This window comes from Armigeres subalbatus, chromosome 1, assembly GCF_024139115.2.
Source record: "Armigeres subalbatus isolate Guangzhou_Male chromosome 1, GZ_Asu_2, whole genome shotgun sequence".
Classification (NCBI taxonomy): Eukaryota; Metazoa; Arthropoda; class Insecta; order Diptera; family Culicidae; genus Armigeres; species Armigeres subalbatus.
Genome location: NC_085139.1, coordinates 217711845 through 217727261, shown reverse-complemented (window position 1 = coordinate 217727261; position 15417 = coordinate 217711845). Strand labels below are relative to the sequence as shown.

Sequence of the window (15417 nt, the reverse complement as noted above, 5' to 3'; positions counted from 1 at the left end):
TGCCGCGAAAACGACGATACCATGTTGTTCTTCGCGCGGCCACTTGTTCGATAAAAGGTATGACCCATGAAGCCGACTCCGATCCCTTGGACCACCTCTTATTTGCGCCTGAACTAGCCATCCTTGAGTCCACGCGCCACCTTCTGTGTAGCTCCGAGACGATTTGGGCGATAGCCGATAAAACGGCGTTCCAGCCAACTTCGTCTTTACACATCCTCCGAACTAGGTTGTCCGGGGTAGTGTCCAGACCACATGTGGCAAGCATGTGGTCACGCATTGCGCGAAAACGTGAGCACACGAACAGCACGTGTTCCGCCGTTTCCTCTAAACCTGCGCACACCAAACACTCGGGCGAAGCCGAGCAAGCCAGCTGCTTTACCTGCACTTTGATTTTGCAGCACGCTTAAACGCCGGGCACATCGAGCCCCCATGGGGTGCTTGCTGTTCACAGCTTTGCTGGAACAAATCAAACAATTGGGAGGGCTCGTGCAGCATTGTGCCTTATGTCCCTCCAATCCGCAGCGTCGGCAGAGATTGCTTCTGTCAGGGCCTTTGCAGTCCCATTGCTTGTGCCCCGGTTCCAGGCACTTGAAGCAAACTTCGGGTTGCTCGTATATGCACACAGGGCATACCGACCATCCCACCTTGACGCTCCCTAACTTGACTACCTTGGAGGCGTCCGCTGCAGATAGCCGAACCAATGCTACCTGCGTCCCAGCCGGACCTTTCCGTAGCCGAACGGCTGCGGTGGGCGTCTCCACTTCACACTGTCGCCGCAGTGCCGTGACGAGCTCTTCGACTTCAGTGATCTCGTCCAGGTCTTTAACCCTTAGATTCACCTCCGTCGTGAGTGCCCTCACCTTGACCGTCTCGCCTAGGACCTCCTCCGCCAACTTCTTGTAGGCGGCGCCCTTTTGCGAGACGCCCCGCTTCAGCTCGAGTATCATCTCGCCCATCCGGGTACGTCTTATTCGACGTACGTCGGCGCCGAGTTCACCGAGCTTGACGTCACTCCTCATCGCCTTCAAAACATCCGAGTACTTAGCCTCGTCCGCCGTGATGACTAGGGCATCGCCCCTGGAGCGATTGGCGCCTACCCTAGACTTCTTGCTACCCTCATTCGCCTGGGCCTTCTTTTCGGCCCTTGACGTCTTCGGTTTCCTCTTGTTCTTGACCAGGGTCCAGGAGGCGTCATTCCCCTCTATTTCCCTGGTCTGGGGCCATGCATCCCCTCAGCACGGGTCGCTTAACGCCTTGGGATTAGGGGTTAGGGACGATGGTCCCCTTGGTCGCACCCACTCAGCTCTAGCTAATGTCAGAAGGACAACAGTGCCCAGGCTGCACTACCAGCTAAGTACGCAACCCTTAGCTGGCGGTCAATTGTCATCGGAAGACCCGTGGAAGCGTGAGATTGCAACTTGTGAGGGCCAGAGCTGTGTAGGTCGCTTCTTCCCAGATGTCAACTCACCATTTCGCAGCCCAAATATAATAACTTGAATGATGAAATGTGTATATGTGTGTGTATGTATGTGTGTATGTGTGTGTGTATGTGTGTGTGTATGTGTGTGTATTTGTGTGTGAATGTATGTGCGCAAAAAAATGTCACTGATTTTGAAGGCACTTATCCTTAACCGATTTGCTCGTAAGATAATCCTGTCCCATTCTTTCCTACTGAAAATTGGCCATATCGCACTAGGGGCTCAAACATTATGATCAAAATACTATTTTTATAAGCACGAGAAAGGTACCAATACCGCTGGGTGGATTAATCAGAGTGTTGTTAATATATAATGCTTAAAGGATGCTAGAGCTTTGTCAAACAGATCATTGTTGTGAATAAAAAGTTTAACGAATGAGAATGAAGTGAAAAAAAAACAGATTAATCGACCAGGGTGACGATGCCTTTATCGTTCGTAAAAGTTCGTCAAGAAAAGTCCATTAGAGAGGTCAGAAAAGCATAAAAAACGCAGTTAATGGCTTACTACTACGGTATATGTCTTTGAATGTAATGTAGCCTTCTAAAAAAATGGAATAATTCTATTTCCTCAATAAGTATTCAAAACATTGGAATAATTCATAATGAGCAACTGATCCCATAGCCCGATCCTGCTAATTTTCAATAGAAAACAATGGAATAGGATTTTCTTCAAATGCAACTTGTTGCGAGCAAATCGCTAGAAGGCAAGTGCCTGAAAAATTGGCAAGACTTTTTTACGCGTTTTTGTCGTAAAAATGTATTTCGGCCATAATGCTACGTTTTGACAGGGCAAGTGAATTGAACATCTCAGCTGAATTCAATTGACCTGCCAAAAGTTGAACATGAGTTAACACAAATCCTGCAGCAGACACTTAGCATCATACATATTAGCACTTTTGTTCTGGACCACCCAGAATTAATACGACAGAACCACTTAGCATCCAGACTAAACATCGTTATCGCAATCAAGGAATAAACAACCCAACGGACAGCATCATGCGACACCGTCATCCCAAAGATAAACAATCACATCATCCAGCATAATCAAAGATCGATCCCACGCTCGCGAGTGCATACGAAATTATAAATACTTGCATCCCAAAATTGTACTAGTTAGTTATTCCTTAAGATTCAATAAAGATGGAGCTCAAGCTCTAGAAATATATTTTTTTTTCAGGTCCTTTGACTTGAGAAGAATTACTCATGTTCAACTTTCTTTTCATTCAAGTGAATTGAATTAAGGTGTTTACACTTTCAATTCGTATTCGATTGAAGCGAATTGCTCAATTAACTTGCCTTGTCTAAACGTAGCATAACATCTGATCCGGCTCCGGTTAATTTAGAAAAAAAAATCTAAGTTGTAAATCTGCAAAAAGAATTGGCGAAACTTTTCGAACACACACACACACTGCAGGTAGATATAACGGCCCAGATTGTGTAACCAGTGGTGTGTTGATCTGTCCAAGATTGTTGAGATTTTCGTGGTTTTGTATTCCGTTTTTGTTGTATATGCCTTGAAAGTTATCGATCCATTGAAACTTGACCCAATCAACACCCACTGTGCCGACATCAGCAGTTTAGGATAGTTCCGCTACTCAACACCAGGTGTACGCAAGGACATGGGAGGCCATGGTGGGTGGTGTAATGGGGGACAGCAATAGGGCGAAAATGTGATGAGAGAAAAAGGTAACGGCCAAGCCCAAGGCCAAGCCTTTTCTGTTGGAGTATAGATAGTGGAATATATAGATGAGCGAAGATAAATCCTCTGTCTCCAAACGAACTGTCAAACGTGTCTCCAAACGAGCATGACGTCACGATTTCAATGGAAACGTTAAGGGCTGTGACGTCATATGCGCGTGTGCACGGTCAAAAAAATCGACTCAGCCATGCTTTCGCTCATCTATAGATTCTACTATCTATATGTTGGAGTAAATCGACAACAAAGTATGCTGATGACCTCCTTGGAGACCGAAGGCCTCCATAGCAACATAAGTTTTATTGAATAAACAATTGTAGCAAATCATTCATTCTTGTTCAAGCTCTCCACCGAACAAGTTGAATAAATAGTTTTCTGCTGTTAAACTGCTGTTCTATTTTATTCCGACCATCAAGAGGTTATGGGCGACTCACGCAAGGATTCGGTCCACCGGATCCCGTTGTTCTCGGGCACCGGCTTTGACAATTGGCGTTTTCGAGTGGAGAAGTATTTGAAGTCCGTGAAGCTATTGGATGTCATCAAGAAGGATCCTCAAGAGGAACCGGCCGAGCTTGCGAAGTTCCAGGAAGAAGACGGTAAAGCGGCGTACCTGCTGATCTCATTTATCCATGACGATCTGCTGGATCTTGTCCGGGACAAGGAGACGGCAAAGGAAGTTTGGAGCAGCCTTGAAGCCGTCTACGCCAAGAAGTCCGTCTCGTCGCAGACATTCGTCAGAAAGCAACTTGCGAAGCTGCGAATGGCTGAGGGTTCATCCGTGAAAGATCACCTGAAGACATTCGAAGAGCTGATCCGACAAGTGAAGCTGGCCGGGGCGAAGCTTGAAGAAAACAATGGTATGTCCCAGCTGTTTGCCATCCTTCCCGAATCGTTCGATCCGTTGGTTACTGCTTTGGAAAATCTTGGTGAGGATAATTTGAAGCTGGATGTAGTTCGCGAGCGCCTTCGTGCCGAGGAACTCAAGAAAACCGACCGGGTAGTCAACTATCAAGAGAAACCATCAGCATTCCAAGGATCGAAGGAGAAACCTGGTATGTTTACCGGAAAGTGCAACCGCTGACAGAAGAAGGGACACAAGGCCAAGGACTGTCGCGTGAAGTTGAAGACGGATGTGCATGCTGAAGCTAACGCTGCTTCCGGAGGTAAGGCGGTGGTTTTCATGACCGGAAAGTGCGTTCGCACACAGGACGATGGTGTGGTGTCCTTCAAGCTGGATTCTGGAGCCACCGACCATCTTGTGAACGTGAACCACTGTTTCGCCGATCTCACGAAGCTGAAGCAACCCGTCATAATCAACGTGGCGAAAGATGACCAATCTCTGGTTTCCTGGCACTGAGACACGATTAAGGGCGTCAAAAAAGAAGGCAATCAAATCAGCCTGAAGGATGTCCTCTACGTACCAGATCTCCGAGCGAATTTGCTGTCTGTGAAGAAGATGGCAAAAGCGGACCTGAATGTCACGTTTTCGAAGACGGAAGCAATCTTGAAACACGAAGGAGAGCTGATTGCAAGAAGTCCCATGCGGGGCGATTTTTACGAGCTCGATCTGTTTGTCGATACTGTGGCGGCCAACATGTGTGGAGCTGCGAACGGTAACCTGTGGCACCGTCGACTTGGCCATTCGGGAGAAAGGAACATGCAAGCACTCGTTAAGCACGGAATGGTAACAGGTATTCCCGAGGAGTCAGGTAAATTGGATTTCTGTGATGTTTGTGTTCTCGGAAAGCAGTGCTATTCACGGGTACTAGAGCTCGTGCTGCAAGACCTCTAGAGCGAGTGCACTCCGATGTGTGCGGTCCCATCACACCAGCGGCTTGGGATGGTTCTCGGTACTTCGTCACCTTTATTGATGATTACACGCACTTCGCAATAGCTTATCCCATCAAGAAGAAGTCCGAGGTGTTCCAAAAATTCAAGGAATACGAGGCCATGGCTAGTGCTGCTCTGGAGCACTCGATTTCGAAGCTGACTGTCGATCAAGGGAGTGAGTACTGCTCCAAAGATCAGCGTGCGTTCTACGTTTCCAAGGGGATCCAGATCGAGCCAACCGCAACCTACACACCACAGCAAAATGGGGTGTCCGAACGGTTCAATCGGACAATCGTCGAAAAGGTGCGTGCGATGCTTATTGAAGCCCAAGTTCCGAAGACTCTATGGAATGAAGCGGTTCTAGCGGCGGTGTACCTGACGAATAGAAGTCCAACCAATGCGATATCTGGCTGAAAGACTCCTGCCGAAATGTGGACTGGTCACAAACCGGATCTGAAGAAATTGCGTGTCTTCGGATGCAAAGCATTTGCTTGGCTGTCAGCGACACAGAGGGGAAAACTTGAGCCAAAAAGCAAGCCTGCTGTGATGATCGGCTACGCGCCGAATGCATACCGCCTGTGAGATAAATAGAAGAGACAGTTATTCCTTGCCAGAGATGTGAAGTTTGATGAGAGCAGTTTTCCATTTGCCACCGAGATCCGTGATGAAGCTCCATTGGTTGTTGTTCCGTACGAGTTCGAGGATCAAGACAAGGAAGACGTGCACCACCCGGTGCGGTCTGTTCAAACCAATCAGCCACTCGTGGCTCAACAAGATGACATTCTGACTGACGATGATGACGACGAGGGTGAAAACGAAGTTGACGAAACCGGAGCGCTCCCTTCGCAACTAGATCGTGGTTCAAACCTCGAAATGGTAACCCCGAGGCGCAGCGAACGGGAACGCAGACTCCCCAGTAAGTTGAAAGAATTTCTGGTTGGGAAACTTTTCACTGCCGCGCAGTCTCCTTCTACAGATGCTGTACAGAACGTTTCAAATGCGCCATTCGACGGTTCCGATGCACGAGATGAGGCTGAGCGTTTGATCTTCGATGTTCCTGAGGCGTACAAGGAAATCGCTGGACGAGCTGACGAAACCCTTTGGCAGCAAGCAATCGGTGAAGAACTGCAGTCGTTGGCGGACAACCATGTTTGGCGATTGGTGAGATGTCCAGCTGGCGTGGTTCCGCTTAAATCGAAATGGGTCTTCAGAGTCAAGCCAGACGACCGAGGCGAACCAGTTCGTTACAAGGCACGCCTGGTGGCGAAAGGATTCCTGCAGAAGGCCGGCATCGACTACAACGAAACGTATTCCCCCGTAGCGAAGTTGACCACAATCTGAACCGTTCTTGCTGTAGCAGTCCACCGAAGGATGCACGTTCACCAACTCGATGTGGAGACCGCGTTCCTGTACGGTGAGCTGGAAGAATATGTGTATATGGCCATACCTGAAGGCATTACGGCACCACCGCACCTCGTATGCAAGCTGGAACGTTCACTCTACGGACTGAAGCAAAGCCCACGCTGTTGGAACAGCAAGGTGAACGACCTCCTACTGGATTTCGGCTTTACTCGTTCGTGACACGACTACTGTCTGTATACCAGGATCGACGATTCTGGGAGGGTATTCATCATCATCTATGTGGATGATTTGCTGATCGCATCCGATCGGCTAAACCTGGTGCAGGAAATCAAGAGTGCACTGTTCAAGAAGCTTCAGATGACGGACTGCGGCGGTATAAACCACTTCCTCGGATTCAAGATCCGATACGATAGCTTCACCGGTAAGATGTCCCTGATGTAAGAAGCTGCTGTGGACCGTGTTCTAGCAAAGTTCGGAATGCAAGAGTGCAATCCCGTCAAGACTCCAATGGAGAAGGGCTGTCTCCTACCGGCGCGATCTGTGAATCCTGTGTCGCATCCGTACCGTGAGTTGCTGGGCAGCCTTATGTACACAATGTTGTGTGTCCGACCCGACATATGCTATGCGGTTGGATACCTGGGGCGCTTCCAAAATCAACCTGGTGAAACTCACTGGCAAGCGCTGAAGAGAGTAGTTCGGTACATGAAGGGTACGAACCCGAGCAGCACAAGTCAGTGAAAAATTGTTGCAGCAACTTGATAGTGACTGAATGTTGTCGCATATTAGTCGCAGTAATCTATTAGGAACATGTGTGCTGCTAGGGAAGAACCTCAAATTTTAGTACAAGCAGCACAACGACGCTGAGGCACTAGTCGGATACGTAGACGCCGACTGGGCATCGGACACTGAAGATAGAAAATCTGTTAGCGGCTACATTTTCAAGGTTTATGGTAACACCGTGTCCTGGGCTAGCCGCAAAAAAAAACGGTTGCGCTATCGTCGTGCGAAGCAGAGTATGCAGCCTTGAGTGCCACGGCTTCCGAAGGGCTGTGGCTGCACGGAATCCTCCAGGACCTTAAACAAGTCCAACCGAATATGGCGTTCAAAATTTTTGAAGACAACCGTGGCTGCATTTTGATGGCCGCCAATACGGAGAACAAACGTGTTAAGCACATTGATGTGAAGCACCACTTTCTTCGCGACCATGTAGCACAAGGACGACTTACAATTGAAGCAATTGGTACAGCGAATCAGATAGCGGACACGTTCTCCAAACCCCTGGAACCTGGACGTTTCCGCGAACTAAGGACCCTCTTAGGACTTACCGTTTCAGGGGGGTGTTGGAGTAAATCGGCAACAAAGTATGCTGATGACCTCCTTGGAGACCGAAGGCCTCCATAGCAACATAAGTTTTATTGAATAAACAATTGTAGCAAATCATTCATTCCTGTTCAAGCTCTCCACCGAACAAGTTGAATAAATAGTTTTCTGCTGTTAAACTTCTGTTCTATTTTATTCCGACCATCAAGATTTTCGCGCGAAAGACCACAATCGCTAAATGGCAATTAGCTTGACACTTTTGCTAGAGAAAAACGTGAGTCGATTAGCTATCTGAAAAATTTAAACCAAGAAGTTAAACTCGATGAACTGTGAAAAAGTTAATTGTGCGACCTAGGAGGAAATACCCAGGACCCCTTTTTGGCTGGACCTTAGTGCACCCACATCAGCTTACGTGAAATCGGCCGTGGAGTATTCTTGGAACCATTAACCAAGCAGCATCGATGGACCGCTAGCGTTAGTAGCTCGACCCTACAAGCTCTGGGCCGGATTTGCCATTATAGTACGTCCGTGGCACAACTCTCCAGACACCGCCATTTTGTGGATATCACCAACGCAACGCTGCAGGCATTCCGTGACTGGGTTCGAGGAAACAAGCCAGCATCGAAACCTCGAGGAAGTGTGCCCCACGAGACAGTCCAATACGGGCTATAATTGGAGCTACCCAGTAGCGACGGTACAGGAAGCGGTTGAAGTAGCGGAACGTGAAGGGGCCCTCACCGAAGATAAGTTAGAGAAAGTGAGGTAGGAGGTAGTCTAAGAAAGTGGGAATACGAAGGAGCAATAAAGGTACCTGTGTGTGTAATTAGAAGAATTCGGTTTTGGCGTTCAAGTGGAAGTTTCTTGTATTTTCTTGGCCGCGATAATCAAGCGCTTACGCCGACCCTGAGGCAATTGAATAAGGGGGGTCTCATTAGTGCTGGGCAGGGATCGCCCCATTAGTTGCAATTGGGAACCTTTTATCATGAATAAAATTAACGCCCTATAATCAGCGGCACCATTACAGGAAACACCTGGATTGGCCCCTGGAGAACTTGGCAATAACGGAGAAACGAAGCTGGAGCGGCCGGAAAACACACCGGTCTATGTGCCTAAGAGGCATAGATCCTCGCCAGGAGACGAGCGACCAGCAGGCTCCAAAAAAACAAAGGGAGGCTCTACGCAAACAAATGGCTGCCTCACAGCCGGACCAAGCCGGTGACGGCAACTTAGGGACCCCTGGCAAAAAGCAAAATAGACGAGCGGCAAAAAATCACCAAAAGAAGCCTCAAGAAGAAGGGTGAAGCACTTGTAGTGAAGACTAGCGAGGAAGGGTATTTGGAGGTCCTGCGAACAATAAGGACAGCTCCGAAACTGAAGGACTTCGGCGCAGATGTCCAGAGAATCAGGCGCACACGGGCGGGTGACATTATCTTTGAGCTGAAAACGGACTCCAAGAATAAAAGCTCATCATATAAACAAGGGTACAGGTGAGAGCTATGACGCCTGAAGCGAGCCTCCAATGTGTGGACCTGGACGAGATTACCACAGCAGACGAGGTAGCTACCGCAATGAAGGAGCAACTCGAGTTGGTCGATGTTGACATAACAAACCGTCTAAGAAGGGGTCCATTAGGCACGCAGATCGCTGCTATAAAGTTTCCGGCAGATGCTGCTGACAAAGCACTGCGAATCGGCAGAGTAAAAATCGGTTGGTCGGTTTGTTAGTTGAGCCTCTCTCAGCAACCAGAGACGTGCTTCAGGTACCAAGAGTTTGGCCACCTGGCACGGAACTGCAAGAGCCCTAATAGGTCAAAACTTTGTAGAAGATGCGGAGAAGAAGGTAATAAGGCACAAAGTTGCAAAAAGCCACCTGAATTCCATATCTGTAGAAGTGATGGACGCAGAGACCATGTTACTGGTGGTAAAAAATGTCCAGCGTTCAAATAGGCGTTGTCAAGTAAATTACAGCGCAGCACCTGCTGTGGTAATCCGCGAAGGACTCGAAATGCGACGTTGCAATCATCTCTGATCCATACTGCATCCAACCAGGAAACAAAGTCTGCGAAATCTGAGTCCAGACGAGCTGGTTGCAGTATTGACCCGAGCCTGCGATGCAACCATGCCGAGAAAGGTACAGCCACGGTATGCACGTAGGCTAATCTATTGGTGGAATGAAACGATCGCCGAACTCCGTCGCAGCTGTTTTCGAGCCCACAACGACGTAGAAAGAGAAGAGCGCAGACCAGTGTTTAGGGCGGCTAAAGCTGCTCTCAAAAAAGAAATCAGGCTCAGTAAGGCAGCTTGCATGAAAGAGCTCTGCCACAACGCGGATGCAAACTCATGTGGGATGCATATGTACAGGGTCGCGATGGCTAAGATTAAAGGCCCAGCAATACCGCTAGAGAGGAGCCCAGAAAAACTCAAAACAATTATTGAGGGACTGTTTCCGCATCACGAATAATCAGTCTGGCCTCCCACACCCAAGAAGCAAAAGAGGAGAGGAAATCGCTACTGCGCTGTGGTAGCCTTAGACGTGAAAAATGCGTTCAACAGTGCCAGCTGGAAAGCAATAGCCATCTCCCTACACAGGATGGGGGTTCCAGGCCACCTGTGCAGAATTCTGAAGAGTTACTTCGAGAATATGACGTTGGTCGTTGGTCGTAATTTACGAAACACATGAAGGCCTGAAGAGAATAGGCATAGCAGCGGGTGTTCCCCAAGGCTCCATTCTGGGGCCGACGTTGTGGAACGCGATGTACGATGGGCTGTTGCAGCTAACACTACCAAGAGGTGTGAAGATCGTTGGGTTTGCGGACGACGTGGCTCTCATGGTATTCGGAGAAACAATAGAAGAGGTGGAAGTACGAGCAGGGCAGGCGATAGAAATAATCGAAAACTGGATGTGCGGAAAAAAGCTGGCATTGGCCCATCACAAAACTGAAGTGATGATGATCAGCAACCGAAAGGCAGTACAGCATAGTACGATTACGGCCGGAGAAGTCACCATCGCCTCGAAGCGAGAGGTAAAGCACCTTGGGGTAATGATCGACGACCGGCTCAATTTCAATAGCCACGTCGATTAAGCTTACCACCTACGAGTTTGTGCAAATTGCTCAATGCTAAAATCGTTTCAAAATTCATACACCTAACCCGACGATGTTGGATTTCAATTTATTTATGCAATATTTTTCATGTAGGTATTGTATAAGACTATACAGCAGTTCCTCGTCGGGTGGTTTAATACACGGATCATAGGCAATTAACTTTGATTGAACTTGAAACGGAGTTTCTACAGAAATCCAAAACACTGCTTGTAATCCAAAAGATTTACGTCTAAAAGCAATGCCAACGGAGTCACATTGACTGTGGTTCTATGGAATATCTAAAAAGTAAATATCTTTTAGTGCCAACTTTGACTGTATACTTCAAAAAGATTTGCACTCGGTTCGGTGGTCCTGACATTCTGACCTCAGCAATGCAATCAACTTCTTCGGTCTAGAATGTTAAGATTTGTGTGTCAACAACGGCATTAAACTAATGCACACTTCTCCATACAGGTCTGCTGCCAACTAAGGGATCCTGCAAGAATCTTCCATCCGCAACAATGATGAATAGCAGAGAAAATGTAGAAGCCTGTGAAATCCAACGATGCAATCTCACAGAAACGAAAAACCGTCAGTAAATCGTTATCATATAAATTGAATTCACGACAAACGCGTGGTGCGGGACCGAGAACAGGAGACGCTGAAGGACACTTGAAGACAAAGTATTTCACGTCTTGTGTGTGTGCCGGTCTTAAAAGTTGACTTGACTTTCTTGCGAATGTTGTATCAACGTCGGATGCCGGTTCTCTTTGCATAAAAGTCTCCCCCGCCCGCAGTGATGTACACCATACCCACCCCCAACATGAACCGATATTCAACAGTAGCCGAAATGTTATTTACCGAGACAAGCAACAACATTTGTATGTGCGAGACGCAATGGGTGTAGGCACTTTGTCAAGTCAAGAATGGTTAGCGAGTTGGAAAAGAAGTCAAAATCAATAAAATTTGGTCGCAATCAAAGCGGGAAGGGAGGCCCAGATGGGTTTCAAACTTATACAAATAACCGTGTGATCTAGATTTTGGAAATATATTGTAGTGGCAATTTGAGTTAGATTTGTTTTCAAGTTCGATACCGAATACGTGATATGTTTACGTATTTAAATAATACATCAGAAACCCAATGATCATGGAGAAACATAACTTTTAGTGAAAAATTGGTCGGCACGGCACATCGACGTGGGAAATGAAATACTCTTAATGTGCAACCCTGCCAAACCTCAGAAATCATATCAATCTTACTGCTATTTATTAAAAGATACTTTTCTTTCCATTTTTAAAATAAATCTTCGGCCAAAACCGACGTTTTGAATGTCTTATTCAAAACAACAACGCCACAAAACCTTTCCAAGAAATCTGATTTCCAGATGTCCAGTTGGCAAAGTGTAATGTCTTAATTATTTCTACACAATCTATCATTCGCAGGTCATAACGTAAAGAATAATTCTACAACACAACCATAATAAACAGAAATTAAATTAAATTGCATCTTTATTTTATGTAGATATTATTTTTTTAACAATTTGATGAAGATAAAGCCAGCCCAATTATCATACACCATCAAGGGTTATTGTCCGATGACTGTGTGCTGAATTATGCGTCTTTATAAGCCAAATAATCATCTCAGGAAAAGAGATTACAAAATCAACTTTTCGTACCGAATAGAAAACGAAAGAACCAAAACAGCGTCACGACGCACTTGAACTTGAATTCAAAATAAACTCATCCTCTAACATTCATTCGAGAAAAATAAACGATTCATTTCGCGTCTCCCCATCTCGATGCGATATCTTTTCTCGCTCTTCCATCCCTCGACAGCTTGAGCGCGGTATGATTCACGAACCTATTTTCTTATCTGCACACAAGAACCCAACTCGTTCAACCGGCCGCGGCGTCGCTATGACCATCCATCCAATACATTTATCAAACGACAGCAGCAACTATCTTAGCTTACGTAATGCAGTACCAATTTTATATTATGGAACCCAACGTATTGGCGTCAATTCATCCTGAAACCTGTTTCAAGTAGGACTATCCCATCTTGCAAGCATGCCTAAAGAAATCCGAAAGCAACGCACAACATCTCGATACTCGATGCTTGGAATAATAATACGCAAGTGAAAGCAATGTCACCTACCTCGAATGTAGATCTCTTTCTTTGAGACTAAACACCTTTCCGTAAAATTGCACTCAGGTCACGCTCCGTTCACGAATCACAACCCTCACCAATATTTGATTATGATACCAATCGCAAAATCCAGCGCGAAAAGAACGAAATAACCACCGTCCAGCCACCGAAGCTTAAGCCACACTAACCCGGTGCTGTGCGCACCATCAAACAGGTGAGTCTACGTCGTCATGCGCAAAAAGGACCGCGTCGTCGCGACTCGCGAAGATATCGCGCATCGGCAGCGCGGGCATATCCCCAAGCGTCGGACTCTTCCATGTGTTCACTTTGGCAATTCGGTTTGTTTTGGTTCCACAAATTCATCACAGCCCGGTGTAGTGAACTTTGTCTTAATCTTCGACTCGGATTAGCAGTGAATGATTTCTTTTTCTGGAAGTCATGCGATAAAAAATCAATTGGTGAAATTTTGAGTGAATTAAGTTATAAGTATTTAGATCATTTTCAGTTTAAATTGCTCATATTTTCGAATCAACTTCGTAAAATACGTGTTGTACGTGCTGCAGATACCATATATTATTATTATTTATTTATTTAGTTTACATCTAAACAGATAACACTGAATCAACAATTTGTCGCCACAATACACGGTTCGAGACCGCATCTCTCCATCTTCGAATGCGCCCCACGCTCGCTAAGTCGTTTTGCATCTGGACTGCCCACCTCGTTCGCTGCGCTCCACGCCATCTCGTACCTGCCGGATCGGAAGCGAACACCATCTTTGCAAGGTTGCTGTCCAGCATTCTTGCAGCATGCCCTGCCCATCGTACCCTTCCGGCTTTAGCTACCTTCTGGATACTGGGTTCGCCGTAGAGCTGGGCGAGCTCGTCGTTCATTTTTCGCCGCCAAACACCGTCTTCTTTCACACCGCCAAAGATGGTCCTAAGCACCCGTCTCTCGAATACTCCCGAGTGCTTGCAAGTCCTCCTCGAGCATGGTCCATGTCACATGTCCGTAGAGGACAACCGGTCTTATTAGCGTCTTGTACATGACACATTTTGCGGTGGTGAATCTTTTTTGACCGCTGTTTCTTCTGAAGCCCGTACTAGGCCCGACTTCCGCAGATGATGCGCCTTCGTATTTCACGACTAACATTGTTATCAGTCGTTAGCAAGGATCCAAGGTAGACGAATTCATCGACCACCTCGAAGATATTCCCGTCTATCGTAACACTGCTTCCCAGGCGGGCCCTGTCGCGCTCGGTTCCGCCCACAACCATGTACCTTGTCTTTGACGCATTCACCACCAGTCCAACTTTTGTTGCTTCACGTTTCAGGTGGGTGTAAAGTTCTGCCACCTTTGCAAATGATCAAAACAGTGTTCAAAGATAATTTCATGTGTGTATTATTGGATATTACCAGCGTAATATCCTTTGGTGAAGATGAGCGTGGCCGTTTGCCCGGACTGAGGCAATGGTGAATGTGATTCCTTCTTTAAAAATAATGCATTTGCTCGGAATAATGCAATGATAAATGCGTCGGTTGATTCTTTAGGGGGTGCTTCCCCAGATTATTAATGTTATTATTCTATCTTTAATAACGCGTATCTGCCCGAAATAAGGTAATAGGGATGTGATCCATTCTTTTAAAAAAGACATTTTCACGAAGTAAGGCAATGGTAGATGTGGTCCCTTTTTCAGAAATAGGCGTTAGCTCGAAATAATGCAAAGATGAATGAATCGAGAATGATAATAAGGATTAATGTGATCTCTTATTTTGATGCCAATTTGGCCAGAATAAGGAAAACATGTATAGGGTAACGGTACCAATAGTGGAAGTATTAGTAGATCCACAAAAGAAATTTTTTTTTAAATTGATAATTATGGGAAATTTACAGCTTTAATATCGTAGTAAACAGATAAACCAATAAATTTGCAAACAAAAATGAGATATATGTCATGAGATATGTGGCCATGGGCGTAGCCAGGATTTCGAGAAGGGGGGGGAGCTACTTTTTTGGTCTTCTAAATCGTAGTTTTATAAATACACATGAATATTAACACATGAAACCAAATCCAAACCAAATCAAAACAATAATGATTAAAACAATAATGGATTTAAAAATGCGTGATTTATCGCTCATCAGATATTTTTAAATAAAGTGAGAAGAATATTATCGAACTTAGTATTCAGAAAGAATATAAAATCGGCTATAACAATTATTATAAAAATCCTGCATTTTTCCATAAGTTTAAGAAAACTAGAACCATACATCTGAATTTCTAAACAAATCCTCTCTGAAATAATATTTGTTATAAAATAGGCAGAAAAATCAATATGGAATCCAGGAATTCAGGAATTCCTTCGACAATTGCTCCTGACATTCTATCCGAAATTCTATCAGGGATTCTTTAGGAATGCCTCCAGCAACTTCTTCGGCAGTGTCTTCAGGAATTCCACCATAAATTTTGCCGGGAATCGATCCGAAAATTCCACCATTATTTACTC

General features: G+C 46.0%; 1 protein-coding gene across 2 annotated transcripts in view; it reads right to left on the bottom strand.

Moving 5' to 3' along the window:
* The window catches only part of LOC134205772 (uncharacterized), a 64885-nt gene extending 51771 nt beyond the window's left edge, over positions 1 to 13114 (bottom strand). For both annotated transcript variants that reach the window (XR_009978194.1, XM_062681353.1), the window contains exon 1: positions 12923 to 13114. The gene's annotated coding sequence lies outside the window, so the exon portion shown is untranslated. The remainder of the gene's footprint in view (positions 1 to 12922) is intronic.
* Between the last annotated feature and the right edge of the window lie 2303 nt (positions 13115 to 15417).